Source organism: Argopecten irradians, chromosome 5, assembly GCF_041381155.1.
Source record: "Argopecten irradians isolate NY chromosome 5, Ai_NY, whole genome shotgun sequence".
Lineage (NCBI taxonomy): Eukaryota > Metazoa > Mollusca > Bivalvia > Pectinida > Pectinidae > Argopecten > Argopecten irradians.
In genome coordinates, this window is record NC_091138.1 from 50,576,052 (window position 1) to 50,592,917 (window position 16,866).

Consider the following 16,866-nt stretch of genomic DNA (forward strand, 5'->3'; position numbering starts at 1 on the left):
TGACAATGCACCATGTGACAGTGTGACAATGCACCATGTGACAGTGCAACAATGCACCATGTGACAGTGCAACAATGCACCATGTGACAGTGCAACAATGCACTATGTGACAGTGTGACAATGCACCATGTGACAGTATGACAATGCACCATGTGACAGTGCAACAATGCACCATGTGACAGTGCAACAATGCACCATGTGACAGTGCAACAATGCACCATGTGACAGTGCAACAATGCACCATGTGACAGTGTGACAATGCACCATGTGACAGTGCAACAATGCACCATGTGACAGTGCAACAATGCACCATGTGACAGTGTGACAATGCACCATGTGACAGTGCAACAATGCACCATGTGACAGTGCAACAATGCACCATGTGACAGTGCAACAATGCACCATGTGACAGTGCAACAATGCACCATGTGACAGTGCAACAATGCACCATGTGACAGTGTGACAATGTACTGCAGTGTGACAATGCACCATGTGACAGTGCAACAATGCACCATGTGACAGTGCAACAATGCACCATGTGACAGTGCAACAATGCACCATGTGACAGTGCAACAATGCACCATGTGACAGTGTGACAATGCACCATGTGACAGTGCAACAATGCACCATGTGACAGTGCAACAATGCACCATGTGACAGTGTGACAATGCACCATGTGACAGTGCAACAATGCACCATGTGACAGTGCAACAATGCACCATGTGACAGTGTGACAATGCACCATGTGACAGTGCAACAATGCACCATGTGACAGTGCAACAATGCACCATGTGACAGACAGTGCAACACCATGTGACAGTGTGACCATGTGACAGTGACAGTGCACACAATGTGACATGTGCAACAATGCACCATGTGTGACAGTGCAACAATGCACCATGTGACAGTGACATGCAACAATGCACCAGTGTGACAGTGTGACATGTGACAGTGCAACAATGCACACTTGATGCACAGTGCAACAATGCACCATGTGTGACAGTGCAACAATGCACAATGCACCATGTGACAGTGCAACACAATGCACCATGTGACAGTGCAACAATGCACCATGTGACAGTGCAACAATGCACCATGTGACAGTGCAACAATGCACTATGTGACAGTGTGACAATGCACCATGTGACAGTGCAACAATGCACCATGTGACAGTGTGACAATGCACCATGTGACAGTGCAACAATGCACCATGTGACAGTGTGAAAAATGAAACACAATTTAAAGAGTTCTGTGATCGTCATTCACATTACGTAATCACCGCAATTTAAAGTGGAATTTTGTTATTGTTATCGTCAGTTATAAACATTTGACGTGCCTAGGCATGTATTACGGAGAATGCGGCGCTTCAAAGTTTTCTTTTTTTTAAGTAATCAATTCAATTCATTTAATTCTTAACTTTATATTTTTTCTGACCTTTTCTTACAAGCAAAATGATTAAAGTTACCAGTATTTAGGCATTCTTTAACGCTGTTAACGATTAAACTATTTTTTTTTAAACTTGGGTCTTCTGTAATAATGCTTCTTAATATACGTAAATTTACACAAATATTGTTTTTGTAGCAGAAAATGATATTCACTTAAATCACAACATGTACACGATCTATTATCTAGTGAAATATTTTGTTTTCTTGCATTTTCAATATTTAAATTGTGTGACGAAAATCTTATTTTTGTTAAACATCTTATATATTCAGTGTCAGTAGGCTTTGTTAAATAAAATTGTAAACAAAAATTATCTACTAAATGTTTATAAAGTTTACCTCATGTTGTATTACTTATATTGTTTATAAACTCTTGCCTCTGTACATCATTAATTCTATTCTCAATAATTTACAGGTATAACAGTCAGCATAACTTTAATTCTAGATGCATGCTAACCCATTTTTCTAGTTCATTTGCAATGTAGATAATTCACTGCTCGTCATTGTTTTCAATTCTTGTATCTAAATATTATTTTACTAAAATACAGTTAGAAGTATCTTTTAGTTTTATCCAATACTCAAAAATTCTTATTATTTTGCTGGTTATACACAAGGTTAATTTTCCTAATTCTTAATAAACAAAATCATTACATGTCGTTTTATTGACTCCAAGTATTATTGCACCTTTTCTACATCAGGCGCTGTATGATGTCCCCCCACTTACATATCCCAATATACTATTAATATATGTATCAAAAAGCCTGATTTTTTAACTTACTACTTACGGAAAAAAACTTTTCTATCTTGATTTGCAACATGAATTTGAGTTTTCTTAAATTTTCCATTGTAGTTAAATAACATTCCAAGATAATTGAATTCGGCGAATACATCAATATTAACATTATCATATGTATCAACAGTAACTATTAGAACAACAGTGTTGCAATATACTAGGTGACAGCTGAGTGGTTCTGTGCTGAGATCTGATCACCCCAGTCGGCGCACCTCCGGACAACTGAGTGGTTCTGGGCTGGGACCTGATCACCCAAGTCGGCGCACCTCCGGACAGCTGAGTGGTTCTGGGCTGGGACCTGATCACCCCAGTCGGCGCACCTCCGGACAACTGAGTGGTTCTGGGCTGGGACCTGATCACCCAAGTCGGCGCACCTCCGGACAGCTGAGTGGTTCTGGGCTGGGACCTGATCACCCCAGTCGGCGCACCTCCGGAGGTTGTAGTGAACAGCGCCGAAACAACCAAGGAAGGAGGATTCACCTGATGACGGGACCATGACGCATCAGTACCATCCAAGATGTATATAGGTAATATGTCCAGTGCTCACTTTCATGCAGTCTACCCCTTTTTCTGAATTATATATCTAACGTATCAAATCATTTCTTGAAGAGAACGGGGCGACTCGGCAAGCAAAACTGTACCATCTGCATAGATAATTAAAAAACAAGTTAATCAAACCAATTTCTACTGATGCAAAGTTCTCTCTAATAAAACACATTTCACAAACATTGACATATAAACTATAAAAAAAACTTTCTACAGTATTCAAACAAAAACCCATTATATCTAATAAGAAATTTCACATCTTGATACAGTGATTGGATACTTTTTATTTTGTTTCCGATTTATTAATTTAGGCCATCAAATACTTCAATTAATTGGATCAAATTCTTTCCTATAATCTATAAAGCAGCCATATAATCTCTTTTTTCAATATTTTGTTTTATCAATGTTTGTAAAACGAATTTTGCGTCAATTGTGGTACATCCATGCTTAAAAACCTGGGCATCTGTTACTCAGAATTACATTATACTTCTCATCCCCTTCCATCAGCGTTTTATTCAGTATAGATGTGTCCAATCTACCCATACAACTATTATAGTAATCACTGTGAACCCTCTGTAATCATTTTGATTATTGATATCACTTTTTAAACTTTGCACATCCTTAAATGACTAAGTGAAGCCTTGGTTCGATGACTCTTCACTCATTTCTGCACTTATTTGCTTCATAATATCTAGAGAAAAAAACAATACAAATGTACAAAAATGAATCTTGGACTTGGAAAATAATGACATTGATTTTTTAAAATAATTAGATCGATAGATCAAGTCGACTGGAGCGGGTCATTGGGAAAGTGTTTTGTCGAGATCTAGTTTGTAGCGTTGGGTTACGTAATGATAAACGAGTTCTTAAAGGTCACTTATTGTGCTAAACGAGGTGAAATCCTGGTCATTGCCTGTTTCAAATCTTCTGGCTCTTGGAACCCCCTCCAAGTTGTCAAAATCATCGCACACGTATGAGCAGCGGGGAGTTGCTTCGTACTTCCAAAAGATACTTCAAGCATCTTGTCAAACCCAAGCGGTGGAATATCAGTCGCTCCGTCCAAAGGACAGTACATCCTCCAGGAACAATTACACATACATCTTGGCTTTCATAAGGATTCACGGAGTATTTTTTGTCTTATAATGCTTTATTTTAAACTTAGATTGTAGGAAAGTGATTTACCCATGCGTGTATCATGAATCTATAATTTACACTTCAAATATGCTGGCTACACATCTTTAACGTCATTAGGATGCGGTCAGTGGGGGCTAGTGTCGTCTAGGATCTGCTACGGAGTTTCTTGAACATGTCATTGTTTGCATCAGGGGGTCAGAGCCAAAATTCATACAAATTTTGTTTCCCGTCCTCAGAAGATGTTTCTGGCCCCATTTGGTTACAACCCATGCAGAAATCTATGACTAGTAGCGATTTCAAGGAAATGTTGATGGACGGACCACGGACGAAAGGCAAGTTGAAAAGTCCACCATTTGATGATTACTCCCTGTCTCCCCTCTTGTCCCTGTGCCAAACCATTTGGTTCTGAACAAGAGGCCCATGGACCTTAACAGTCACCTGAGTTCGGATAAAGAAAGGAACAAAGATATATAAACACTATATTGGCCTATCACGCTCTTGAAATCAGTCAGTGATTTTATCAATTTGACATTTTAATCTATGAACAGTATATTTGATTCCATTACATCTGTGAATTCAGGTTTTTGAAATTTTAGCCATTTTGACTCCACCAGGAGGTCAATTAGGGCTTATATGGATATGATGTTTATCCAAGTTTGACTGTTTCCTGAGGATTGAGCAAATAATGCTTAACAAGAGATCCCAGAGGGAGCTTGGCGCCCACCAAAGAATGATCTATGTGTGACAATGGAAAGAGGGATCTTTTCTCTGCTTTTCAAACTTTACAATCAAAATCGAAGATGGTGGCCAGTAAGGCCATATTGAAAACCGATGTCTCCCAAAATGCAATATGCGCAATTAGAGGCAGCACAAGGGGAACCTACATATGAAATTTGAGACAGATCTTTAGTACTTTCTGAGAAATAGCGATAACAAACATCAACTGCCATTAGAAGGATCTTGACGCCCACTAAAGAAGGATCTGTGTCTGACAATAGGAAGAGGATCTTTTCTCTGCTTTTCAAACTTTTTCAAATATACTACATATACACTTCAGTGCTTTCTAAAAAATATCGGTAACACACCTAAACTTTTTAAATACAAGATGGCGGTCTGTTGGTCAACTTGGTCACCGTTCAGTCTCAAAATGCAATATGTAAAACTAAGACCTGTATATGAAATTTGAGAATGATCCCTTCAGTCCTTTATGAGAAATAGCGGTAACAAACTTCAAATATCAAAATCCGAGATGGTAGCCTGTCGGCCTCTTGTTAACCGATTGGTCCCAAAATGCAATATGCAAAACTAGGGCCCTAGAGGAACCTACATATGAAATTTGAGAATGATCCCTTCAGTACTTTCTGAGAAATAACGATAACAAACTACATAACTTTCAAAATCGAAGATGGCTGCCTGGCGGCCATCTGGTTGACCGATCGGTCCCAAAACGCAATATGCACATCTAGGGCCCTAAGGGAACCTACATATGACATTTTAGAACGATCCCTTCTGTACTTTCTGAGAAATAGCGGTAACAAGAATTGTTAACGGACAGATGGACGGACCATAGACCACGGACGAAAAGCGATTTGAGTAGCCCACCATCTGATTATGGTGGGCTAACAACGTGTTTTCCATACATAAACTCTATTAAATTTGACCCCCTTCCCTGGGGAAAATCTGAGACCCAGGGCCACAAAATTCTAATTTTTGTAGAGGGTCTGGAGAGCTTTCAATCTATGAAGATCAAATCTGTGAATTTAAAAGATTTTCGAAATTCTTACCCCTTTTGGTCTGCCCCTGTGGTCCTTCGGGGGTCAGTCAGAATCAATATGTTTATGCAATTATCAATGATATTGTAGACTAAATATGAACCAAATCCTTTCCGTGTGTTCCCGCTACGCCTACATTCTATAACAACAGGTAAAAAGATCAAAGAAAGTGTAATAATAGTCTATTTCATACAAGTTTCTTATACATGTACTTCGTCTACTTACCTGGAGTGTACCTATGCATGCATGTAAATTTATAGTATTTTACTACATATTATAGTAATAATTATGGTAGTGTACTAGATAATTCATCAATATTATGATTAATACTTTAATTAAATAAAAACAACAAACAAGAGGCCCATGGGCCTTAACAGTCATCTGACTATTTGTACAATACAACATAGTGGTTTAAAGATTTTAGCCTATTTGACCTCTGTGACCTTGATTGAAGGTCAAGGTAATTCATTTGAACAAACTTGGTAGCCCTTCATCCCAGCATGCTACATGCTCAATATCAGTACCATGGGCCTTCTGGTTCTTGAGAAGAAGTCATTTAAAGATTTTAGTCTATTTGCCGCCCGTGACCTTAAATGAAGATCAAGGTCATTCATTTGAATAAACTTGATAGCCCTTCATTCAAGCATGCTACATGCCCAATATCAGTACCCTTGGCCTTCTAGTTCTTGAGAAGAAGTCATTTAAATATTTTAGCCTATTTGATCCCTGTAACCTTGAATGAAGGTCAAGGTCATTCATTTGAACAAACTTGGTAACCCTTCATCTCAGCATGCTACAGGCCCAATATCAGTACAATGTGACTTCTGGGTCTTGAAAAGAAGATGTTTAAAGATTTTAGCCTTTTTGACCCCCATGACCTTGAATGAAGATCAAGGCCATTCATTTAAAAAAATTTGATAGCCCTTCATCCAAGCATGTCAAAGGCCCAATATCAGGTCTCTATGCCTCTTAGTTATTCACAAGAAGTTGTTTAAAGGATTTTAACCTATTTAACCCCTGTGACCTTGAATGAAGTTCAAGGTCATTTCATTTGAAAAAACTTGATAGCCTTTCATCCCAGCATCCTAATGTGGGCCCAATATGAGTAGTACCCTGGGTCATTAAGGCTCTTGAGAAGAAGTCATTTAAAGATTTTAGCGTTTTAACCCTGTGACCTTGATTGAAGGTCAATGTCCTTCATTTGAAAAAACTTGATAGCACTTCATCCCAGCATGATGCATGCCCAATATCAGTACCTTGGGCCTTCTGGTTCTTGAGAAGAAGTCTATTTAAAGGATTTTGGACTATTTGACACCCAATGACCTTGAATGAAGATCAAGGTCATTCATTTGAACAAACTTGGTAGCCCTTCACCCCAGCATGCCACAGGCCTAATATCAGGTCTCTAGGCCTCTTAGTTATTCACAAGAAGTTGTTTAAAGGATTTTAGCCTATTTGGCCCCGGTGACCTTAAATGAAAGTCAAGGTCATTCATTTGAACAAACTTAATAGCTTTTTATCCCAACATGCTACAGGCCCAATATCAGTACCCTGGGCCTACTGGTTCTTGAGAAGAAGTTGTTTAAAGATTTTAGCCTTTTTGACCCCCGTGACCTTGAATGAAGGTCAGGCTCATTCATTTAAACAAACTTGGTAGTTCCCTTCACTTCGGTATGCTACATGCCCTAATATCAGTACCCTGGCTCCTGGTTCAAATGGTTGACCTTAACCTTCAATCAAGAAGTCACAGGTTCAAAAAGGATTTTAACATATATGACCCCTGGGACCTTAAATGACGGTCAAAGTCATTCATTTGAGCAAACTTTGTAGCCCTTCATCCCAGCATGTCACGGGCCTAATATCAGGTATCTAGGCCTCTTAGTTATTCACAAGAAGTTGTTTAAAGGGTTTTAGCCTATTTGACCCCTGTGACCTTGAATGAAGGTCAAGGTCATTTAATTGAACAAACTTGGTAGCCTTTCATGCCAGCATCCTACGGGCCCTATATCAGTACCCTGGGCCGCCTGGCTCTTGAGAAGAACTAGTTTAAAGATTTTAGCCTTTTTGACCCCTGTGACCTTGATTGAAGGTTAAGGTCATTCAATTGAACAAACTTGGTAGCCCTTCATCCCAGCATGCAGATGCTTCAATATCAGGTCTCTAGGCCTCTTAGTTATTCACAAGAAGTTGTTTAAAGGATTTTAGCCTATTTGGCCCCGTGACCTTAAATGAAAGTCAAAGTCATTCATTTGAACAAACTTAATAGCTTTTTATCCCAACATGCTACAGGCCAATATCAGTACCCTGGGCCTACTGGTTCTTGAGAAGAAGTTGTTTAAAGATTTTAGCCTTTTTGACCCCCGTGACCTTGAATGAAGGTCAAGCTCATTCATTTGAACAAACTTGGTAGTTCTTCACTTCGGTATGCTACATGCCCAATATCAGTTCCCTGGGCCTTTTGGGTCTTGAAAGAAGTCGTTGAAAGGATTTTAGCCTATATGACCCCTGGGACCTTGAATGAAGATCAAGGCCATTCATTTGAGCAAAAAATTTGGATAGCCCTTCATCCAAGCATGTCAAAGGGCCAAATCTCAGGTCTCTATGCCTCTTAGTTATTCACAAAAAGTTGTTTTAAAGGGGTTTTAGCCTATTTTACCCGTGACCTTGAATGAAGGTCAAGGTCATTTATTTGAACAAACTTGGTAGCCTTTCATCCCAGCATCCTACGGGCCCTATATCATTACCCTGGGCCGCCTGGCTTTTGAGAAGAACTTGTTTAAAGATTTTAGCCTTTTTGACCCCTGTGATCTTGATTGAAGGTTTAAGGTCATTCATTTGAACAAACTTGATAGCCCTTCATCCCAGCATGTCACAGGCCTCAATATCAGTCTCTTAGGCCTCTCTGGTTCTTGAAAAGAAGTTGTTTAAAGGGTTTTAGCCTATTTGACCCCCGTGACCTTGAATGAAGATCAAGGTCATTCATTTTGAACAAACTTTGGTAGCCCTTTATCCAGCATGCCACAGGCTCAATATCAGTAACCCTGGGCCTTCTGGTTCTTGAGAAGAAGTCGTTTAAAGATTTAAGCCTATTTGACCCTCGTGACCTTGAATGAAGGTCAAGGTCATTTATTTGAACAAACTTGGTAACCCTTCATCTCAGCATGCTACAGGCCAAATATCAGTACCATGTGCCTTTTGGGTCTTGAAAAGAAGTTGTTTAAAAGATTTTAGCCTTTTTTGACCCCCATGTACCTTGAATGAAGATCAAGGCCATTCATTAAAACAAATTTTGATAGCCCTTCATCCAAGCATGTCAACGGCCTAATATCAGGTCTCTAGGCCTCTTCGTATATTCACAAGAAGTTGTTTAAAAAGATGTTTATAGAGCCTATTTTACCCCTGGTGACTTAGTAATGAAGTTTCCAACGGTCCTTCATTTGAACAAACTATGGTATAGCCTTTCATCCCAGCATCCAATTACGGGCCCTATATGGAGTACCCCTGGGGCCGCCTAAGCTCTTGAAAAAGAACTAGTTTTAAAGATTTTAAGCCTTTTTGACCCCCTGTGACCGTGATTGAAGGTTAAGGTCATTCATTTGAACAAACTTGATAGCCCTCATACCGCATGTCAACAGGCTCAATTTCAGTACCTGGGCCTTCTGGGTTTTAAGATAGAAGTCCGTTTAAAGATTTTTAGCCTATTGACCCCGTGAACCTTTGAATGAAATCAAGGTCATTCATTTTGAACAAACCTACTGGTTCTTGAGAAGTAAGCTCGTTTTTAGGATTTTAGACTATGTTAGTGACCCAATGACCCTTGATATGATTGATCAAAGGTCATTCCAAGGGAAACAAAACATGGTAACCCTTCATCCCAGCATGCTACAGCCGTAATATCGTGGAGGTCCCTCATGTATCTCTACTAGTTATGGGTGGGGGGTTTTCACAGACACAAGAAATGTATTTAAAGGACTTTTAGCCTTTATGGACCCCAATTGTGTACCTTAAAATGAAAGTCAAGGTCATTCATTTGAACACAATTAATTGCATTTTATCAACGCATGCTACATAAGCCCAATATCAGGGTCTCTTGGCCTACTTAGTATTCAACAAGAAGTTTGTTTAAGGATTATAGCCTATTTGACCCCCGTGTCCCTTATATGAAGGGTCAGGCTCCTTCATACTTCGAACAGACTTGATAGTTCTATACTTCGAGTATGCCTGTGGGGCCCAATATGAGTATCGCTGGGGCATTCCCTGGTTCTTGAGAAGAAGTCAATTTAAAGGAATTTAACCGCTATGAACCCTTGTGACCTTAAATGAAGGTCAATTGTCCTTTTCATTTGAGCAAAATTTGTAGCCACATTATCCCCAGCCATGATCAATGCCTAATATCAGGTACTCTTGGGCTTTTAGTTCTTCAGTAGAAGTTGTATTTAAGGATTTTAGACTATTGGACCCCCATGACCTTGAATGAAGATCAAGGTCATTCATTTGGACAAACTTGGTAGCCTTTCATCATCCCAGCATGCCTACGGGTCTTAATATCATATACCTGGTCCGCCTGTCTTAGTGATTCACAAGAACCTGTAAAAAGATTTAAGCCTATTTCGACCCCGGTGACCTTAAACTGAAAGTTAAGGTTAATTCATGTGAACAAACCTTGGTTAGCCCTTTCATCGAATCCCAACAATCGGCTAGAGGCCAAATATCAGTTTCCCTGGGCTCTCACTGGTTCTGAGAAAGGAAGTTGTTTTAAAGGGTTATTAGCGTTTTGAACCCCTGAGGACCCTTGAATGGGAAGGTCAAGCTCATTCATTTGAACAATTTTAAACACTGGTAGCCTTATCACTTCGGTATGCTACATGCCCAATATCATTACCCTGGGCCGCCTGGTTCTTTGAGAAGAATTCGTTGACAGGATTTTAAACCTCTTGACCCCCGGGACCTTTAATTGGAAGGTCAAAGTTCATTCATTTGAGCAAACTTTGGTGAAGCCCCCTTTTATCCCAGCATGTCACGGGGCCTCAATATCAGAGTCTCTAGGCCCTTCTGGAGTTATTCAGAAGAAAGTTGTATTAAGGATTTTATGCTATTTGACCCGTGACCAGATGAAGGTCAAGGTCATTTCATTGGAACAAACTTGGTAGCCTTTCATCCCAGCATCCACGGGCCCTATATCAGTACCCTAAGCCTCTTAGTTCTTGAGAAGAAGTCATTTAAAGGATTTTTAGCCTATTTGGCCCCGTGACCTTGAATGAAGAGTCAAGGTCCTTCATTTGAACAAACTTGGCATAAGTAGCTATTTTATCCCAACATGCAACAGGCAGTACCAATATCAGTACCCTGGGCCTACTGTTCTTGAGAAGAAGTTGTTTAAAGATTTTCGCCTTTTTGGCCCTCGTGACCTTGAATGAAGGTCAAGCTTCATTTATTTGAACAAACTTGGTAGTTTTCTTCACTTCGGTATGCCACATGCCTCAATATCAGGTCCCAGTGGCCTCCTGGTTCTTGAGAAAGAAGTCGTTGAAAGGGATTTTAACCTATATGACCCCTGGTGACCTTAAATGAAGATCAAAGTCATTCATTTGAAGGAAACTTGGTAGCCCTTCATCCACAGCAAGTCACAGGGCCTAATATCAGTACCTTCTAGGCCTCTTAGTTATTCACAAGAAGTTGTTTAAAGGGGTTTAGCCTATTTAACCCTCGTGACCTTGAATGAAGTCAAGGTCATTTATTTGAACAAACTTGGTAGCCTTTCATCCCAGCATGCCTACGAGGCCTATATTAGGTCTCTGGGCCTCTTAGCTTTTGAGAAGAACGTTGTTTAAAGGGTTTTTAGCCTTTTTGACCCCTGTGACCTTGATTGAAGGTTAAGGTCATTCATTTGAACAAACTTGATAGCCCCATCCACCCAGCATGCCCTACAGGCCTAATATCATTGTAAGTGGGCCTCTTTTTCTTAGAAGAAGTTTTTTAAAGATTTTTAGCCTATTTTGACCCCTGTGACCTTGAATGAAGGTCAAGGTCATTTGAACAAACTTGGTAGCCCTTCATCCCAGCATGCTAGGCCTAATATCAGTACCCTGGGCCTTATGGTTCTTGAGAAGAAGATTTTAAACATTTTAGCCTTTTACCCCTGGATGACCTTGAAGAATTGAAAGAAGTCAATTTTAAGTCATGCATTTGAACAAACTTTTAGCCCTTCATCCCAGCATGTACAGGCCATAATATCAGTCAATGGGCATTTTTCTTTCCCAAGAAGTTTCTTTAAAGAATTTTAGCCTATTTGACCCCTGTGACCTTGAATGAAGGTCAAGGTCATTTTTTCATTTTGAACAAACTTGGTAGCCCTTCATCCCAGCATGTCTACAGGCCCTAATATCAGGTCACCTGGGCCTTCTGGTTCTTGACAAGAAGTTGTTTAAAGATTTTTAGCCATTTTGACCCCGTGACCTTGAATGAAGGTCAAGGTCATTTATTTGAACAAACTTGGTAGTTCTTTCATCCGGCTATCCTATGTGGCCCAATATCAGTAATTCCCGGGCCTCCTGGTTCTTGAGAAGAAGTAGTTTAAAGATTTTAGCCTATTTGACCCCTGTGACCTTAAATGAAGGTCAAGGTCATTCATTTGAACAAACTTTGTAGCCCTTCATCCCAGCATGTCACAGGCTCAATATCAGGTATCCTGGGCCTTTAGTTCTTAACAAGAAGTTGTTTAAAGGGTTTTAGCCTATTTGACCCCCGTGACCTTGAATGAAGGTCAAGGTCATTCATTTGAACAAACTTGGTAAGCCCTTCATCCCACCATGCCACATCAGTGGCCTTTATTCTTTGATCGTTTAAAACTTTTTAGCCTAGATTCATTGGGGTCCTTCATTTTCATTTGAGAAAAGTTGTTTAAATGAGCATTTTCAGCCTATTTTTGACCCCAAAATTGTTTGATTGATTTGACCCCAAGAATGAAATTTCATTTTGAACAAACTTGGTAGCCCTTCATCCCAGCATGTCACAGGCCCTAATATCAGGTCTTCCTGGGCCTTCTTGTTTATTAATTCAAGAAGTTGTTCTTTAAGTTAAAGTTTTAGCCTATTTGACCCCTAAGTGACCCTTGAATGAAAGTCAAGGTCATTTTTTGAACAAACAAACTTTTAGCCCATTTCATCATTCAGCCCAAGGTCATTTTACATACAGGCCAATATCATAAACTTGGGCCTTTTGAACTAGAAGAAGTTCATTTAAAGATTTTTAGCCTTTTATCTTTGAGACCTGTGACCTTGAATGAAGCTTCAAGTCATTTTCGTAAAAAACTTGGTAGCCCTTCTTCATGCAAGTTGGATAACACTTGTTCCTTTATCAGTATTTCCTTGGGCCTTCTGGTTCTTGAGAAGAAGTTTGTTTAAAGATTTTAGCCTATTTGACCCCTGTGACCTTGAATGAAGGTCAAGGTCATTTATTTGAACAAACTTGGTAGCCCTTCATCCCATGCAAAGGCATCAGGCCCAATATCAGTACCCTAGGCTTCTGTTTTACTACTGAAAGAAGTTGTTTGAAATGGCCTTTTTGACCCTGTGACCTTGAAAAGTCAAGGTCAATTTCATTGAACAAACTTTTAATTAATCCCAGCATTTTTACAGGCCCTTGATCCTGGCCATTCATCCATAAGTCGTTTAAAGAATTTAAGCCTATTTATGACCCCTAAGTGCACCTTGATTGAAGGTTAAGGTCATTCATTTGAACAAACTTGGGTAGCCCTTCATCCAGCATGCCAGAGGCGCTATCTAATTCTTAAAGTAAATCTAGGCCTACTTAGTTAAGATTCACAAGTGTTTTAAAGCCTTTTAGCCTATTTGACCCCTGTGACCTTGAATGAAGGTCAAGGTCATTTATTTGAACAAAATTGATAGCCTTTCATCCCAGCAATGTCTACAGGCTCAAATATCAGAACCATGTGCCTTTTGGGTCTTGAGAAGAATTGTTTTAAAGAGATTTAGGCCCTTTTTGACCCCCAATGACCCTTGAATGAAGGATCAAGGCCATTCATGTTGAAACAAATTTTGATAGCCCGTTCATCCAAGCATGTCACTGGCCCAATATCAGTCTCCTATGACCTCTTAAGTTATCTCACAGAGAAGTGTTTAAAAGGGCTTTTTAGCCTATTGCGACCCCCTGTAGTCCTGATATGAAGGTTCAAGGTCATTCATTTGAACAAACTTGGTAACCCTTCACCCAGCATGTCACGGGCCTAATATCAGGTCTCTAGGCCTCTTAGTTATTCACAAGAAGTTGTTTAAAGGGTTTTAGCCTATTTTACCCCGTGACCTTGAATGAAGGTCAAGGTCATTTATTTGAACAAAACTTGGTAACCCTTCATCCCAGCATCCTACTAGGCCCCTATATCATTACCCTGGGCCGCCTGGCTCTTGAAAAGAACTATGTTTAAAGAATTTTTAGCCTTTTTGACCCCCTGTGACCGTGAATTGAAGGTTAATGGTCATTCATTTGAACAAACTTGATAGCCCTTCATCCCATGCATGTCACTGGCCTCAATATCAGTACCCTGGGCCTTCTGGCTTAGTTCTTCAGAAGAAGTCGTTTAAAGATTTTAGCCTATTTGACCCCCGTGACCCTTGAATGAAGATCAAGGTCATTCATTTGAACAAACCTTCTGGTTCTTGAGAAGAAGTCGTTTAAAGATTTTTGCAGCCTATTTGACCCTCGTGACCTTGAATGAAGGTCAAGGTCATTTATTTGAACAAACTTGGTAACCCTTCATCTCAGCATGCTACAGGCCCCAATATCAGTACCATGTGCCTTTTGGGTCTTGAAAAGAAGTTGTTTAAGGATTTTAGCCTTTTTGACCCCCATGACCTTGAATGAAGATCAAGGCCATTCATTAAAACAAAATTTGATAGCCCTTCATCCAAGCATGTCAAAGGCCCAATATCAGGTCTCTATGCCTCTTAATATTCAACAAGAAGTTGTTTAAAGGATTTTAGCCTATTTGACCCCTGTGTCCTTATATGAAGGTCAAGGTCCTTTATTCGAACAGACTTGATAGCCCTTTATCCCAGCATAATGTGGGCCCAATATGAGTATCCTGGGCCATTAAGTTCTTGAGAAGAAGTCATTTAAAGATTTTAGCCGCTTTAACCCCTGTGACCTTGAATGAAGGTCAATGTCCTTCATTTAAACAAACTTGGTAGCACTTCATCCCAGCATGATGCATGCCCAATATCAGTACCTTGGGCCTTCTGGTTCTTGAGAAGAAGCTATTTAAGGATTTTAGACTATTTGACCCCCATGACCTTGAATGAAGATCAAGGTCATTCATTTGAACAAACTTGGTAGCCCTTCATCCCAGCATGCCACAGTCTTAATATCAGGTACCTCTAGGCCTCTTAGTTATTCAGAAGAAGTTCGTTTAAAGGATTTTAGCCTATTTGGCCCCCTGTGACCTTAAATGAAAAGTCAAGGTCATTTCATTTTGAAACAAACTTAATAGCTTTTTTATCCCAACATGTCTACAGGCCCCAATATCAGTACCCGGGCCTACTGGTTCTTGAGAAGAAGTTGTTTAAAGATATTAGCCGTTTTGACCCGGCGTGACCTTGAATGAAGGTCAGAGTCATTCATTTGAAACAAACTTGGTAGTTCTTCACTTCGGTATGCTACATGCCCAATATCAGTACCCTGGGCCTCCTGGTTCTTGAGAAAGGGGGGGAATTCGTTTGAAAGGATTTTAACCTATATGACCCCTATGGACATTAAATGAAGGTCAAAGTCATTCATTTGAGCAAACTTTGTAGCCCATTATCCAGCATGTCACGGGCCTAATATCAGGTCTCTAGGCCTCTTAGTTATTCACAAGAAGTTGTTTAAAGGGTTTTAGCCTATTTGACCCCTGTGACCTTGAATGAAGGTCAAGGTCATTTATTTGAACAAACTTGGTAGCCTTTCATCCCAGCATCCTACAGGCCTAATATCAGTACCCTGGGCCTTCTGGTTCTTGAGAAGAAGTCATTTAAATAATTTGGCCTATTTGACCCCGTGACCTTGAATGAAGATCAAGGTCCTTCATTTGAACAAACTTGCATTGGTAGCCCTTCATCCCAGCATGTCACAGGCTCAATATCAGTACCCTGGGCCTTCTGGTTAAGAAGAAGCTTAAAGATTTTCGCCTATTTGGCCCTCTGTGACCTTGAATGAAGGTCAAGGTCAAGAAGTTGTTTAAAGGATTTAGCCTATTTGGCCCCGGTGACCTTAAATGAAAGTCAAGGTCATTCATTTGAACAAACTTAATAGCTTTTTATCCCAACATGCTTCAGGCTCAATATCAGTACCCTGGGCCTTCTGGTTCTTGAGAAGAAGTCGTTTAAAAAGATTTTAGCCTTTTTGACCCCTGTGACCTTGATTGAAGGTCAAGGTCATTTATTTGAACAAACTTGATAGCCCTTCATCCCAGCATGTCACAGGCTCAATATCAGTACCCTGGGCCTTCTGGTTCTTGAGAAGAAGTTGTTTAAAGATTTTAGCCTTTTTGACCCCCATGACCTTGAATGAAGATCAAGGTCATTCATTAAAACAAATTGGTAGCCCTTCATCCAAGCATGTCAAAGGCCCAATATCAGGTCTCTATGCCTCTTATTTCTTAAAGAAGTTGTTTAAAGGATTTTAGCCTATTTGACCCCTGTGTCCTTGAATGAAGGTCAAGGTCCTTCATTTGTACAAACTTGGTAGCACTTCATCCCAGCATGCTCATGCCCAATATCAGTACCTTGGGCCTTCTGGTTCTTGAGAAGAAGCTATTTAAGGATTTTAGACTATTTGACCCCCATGAATCAAGGTCATTCATTGGAACAAACTTGGTAGCCCTTCATCCCAGCATGCCACATGTGGGCCTTAATATCAGGTCTCTAGGCCTCTTAGTTATTCACAAGAAGTTGTTTAAAAGGTTTTAGCCTATTTTACCCGTGACCTTGAATGAAGGTCAAGGTCATTTATTTGAACAAACTTGGTAGCCTTTCATCCCAGCATCCTACGGGCCCTATATCATTACCCTGAGCCGCCTGGCTTTTGAGAAGAACTTGTTTAAAGATTTTAGCCTTTTTGACCCCTGTGACCTTGATTGAAGGTTAAGGTTATTCATTTGAACAAACTTGGTAGCCCTTCATCCCAG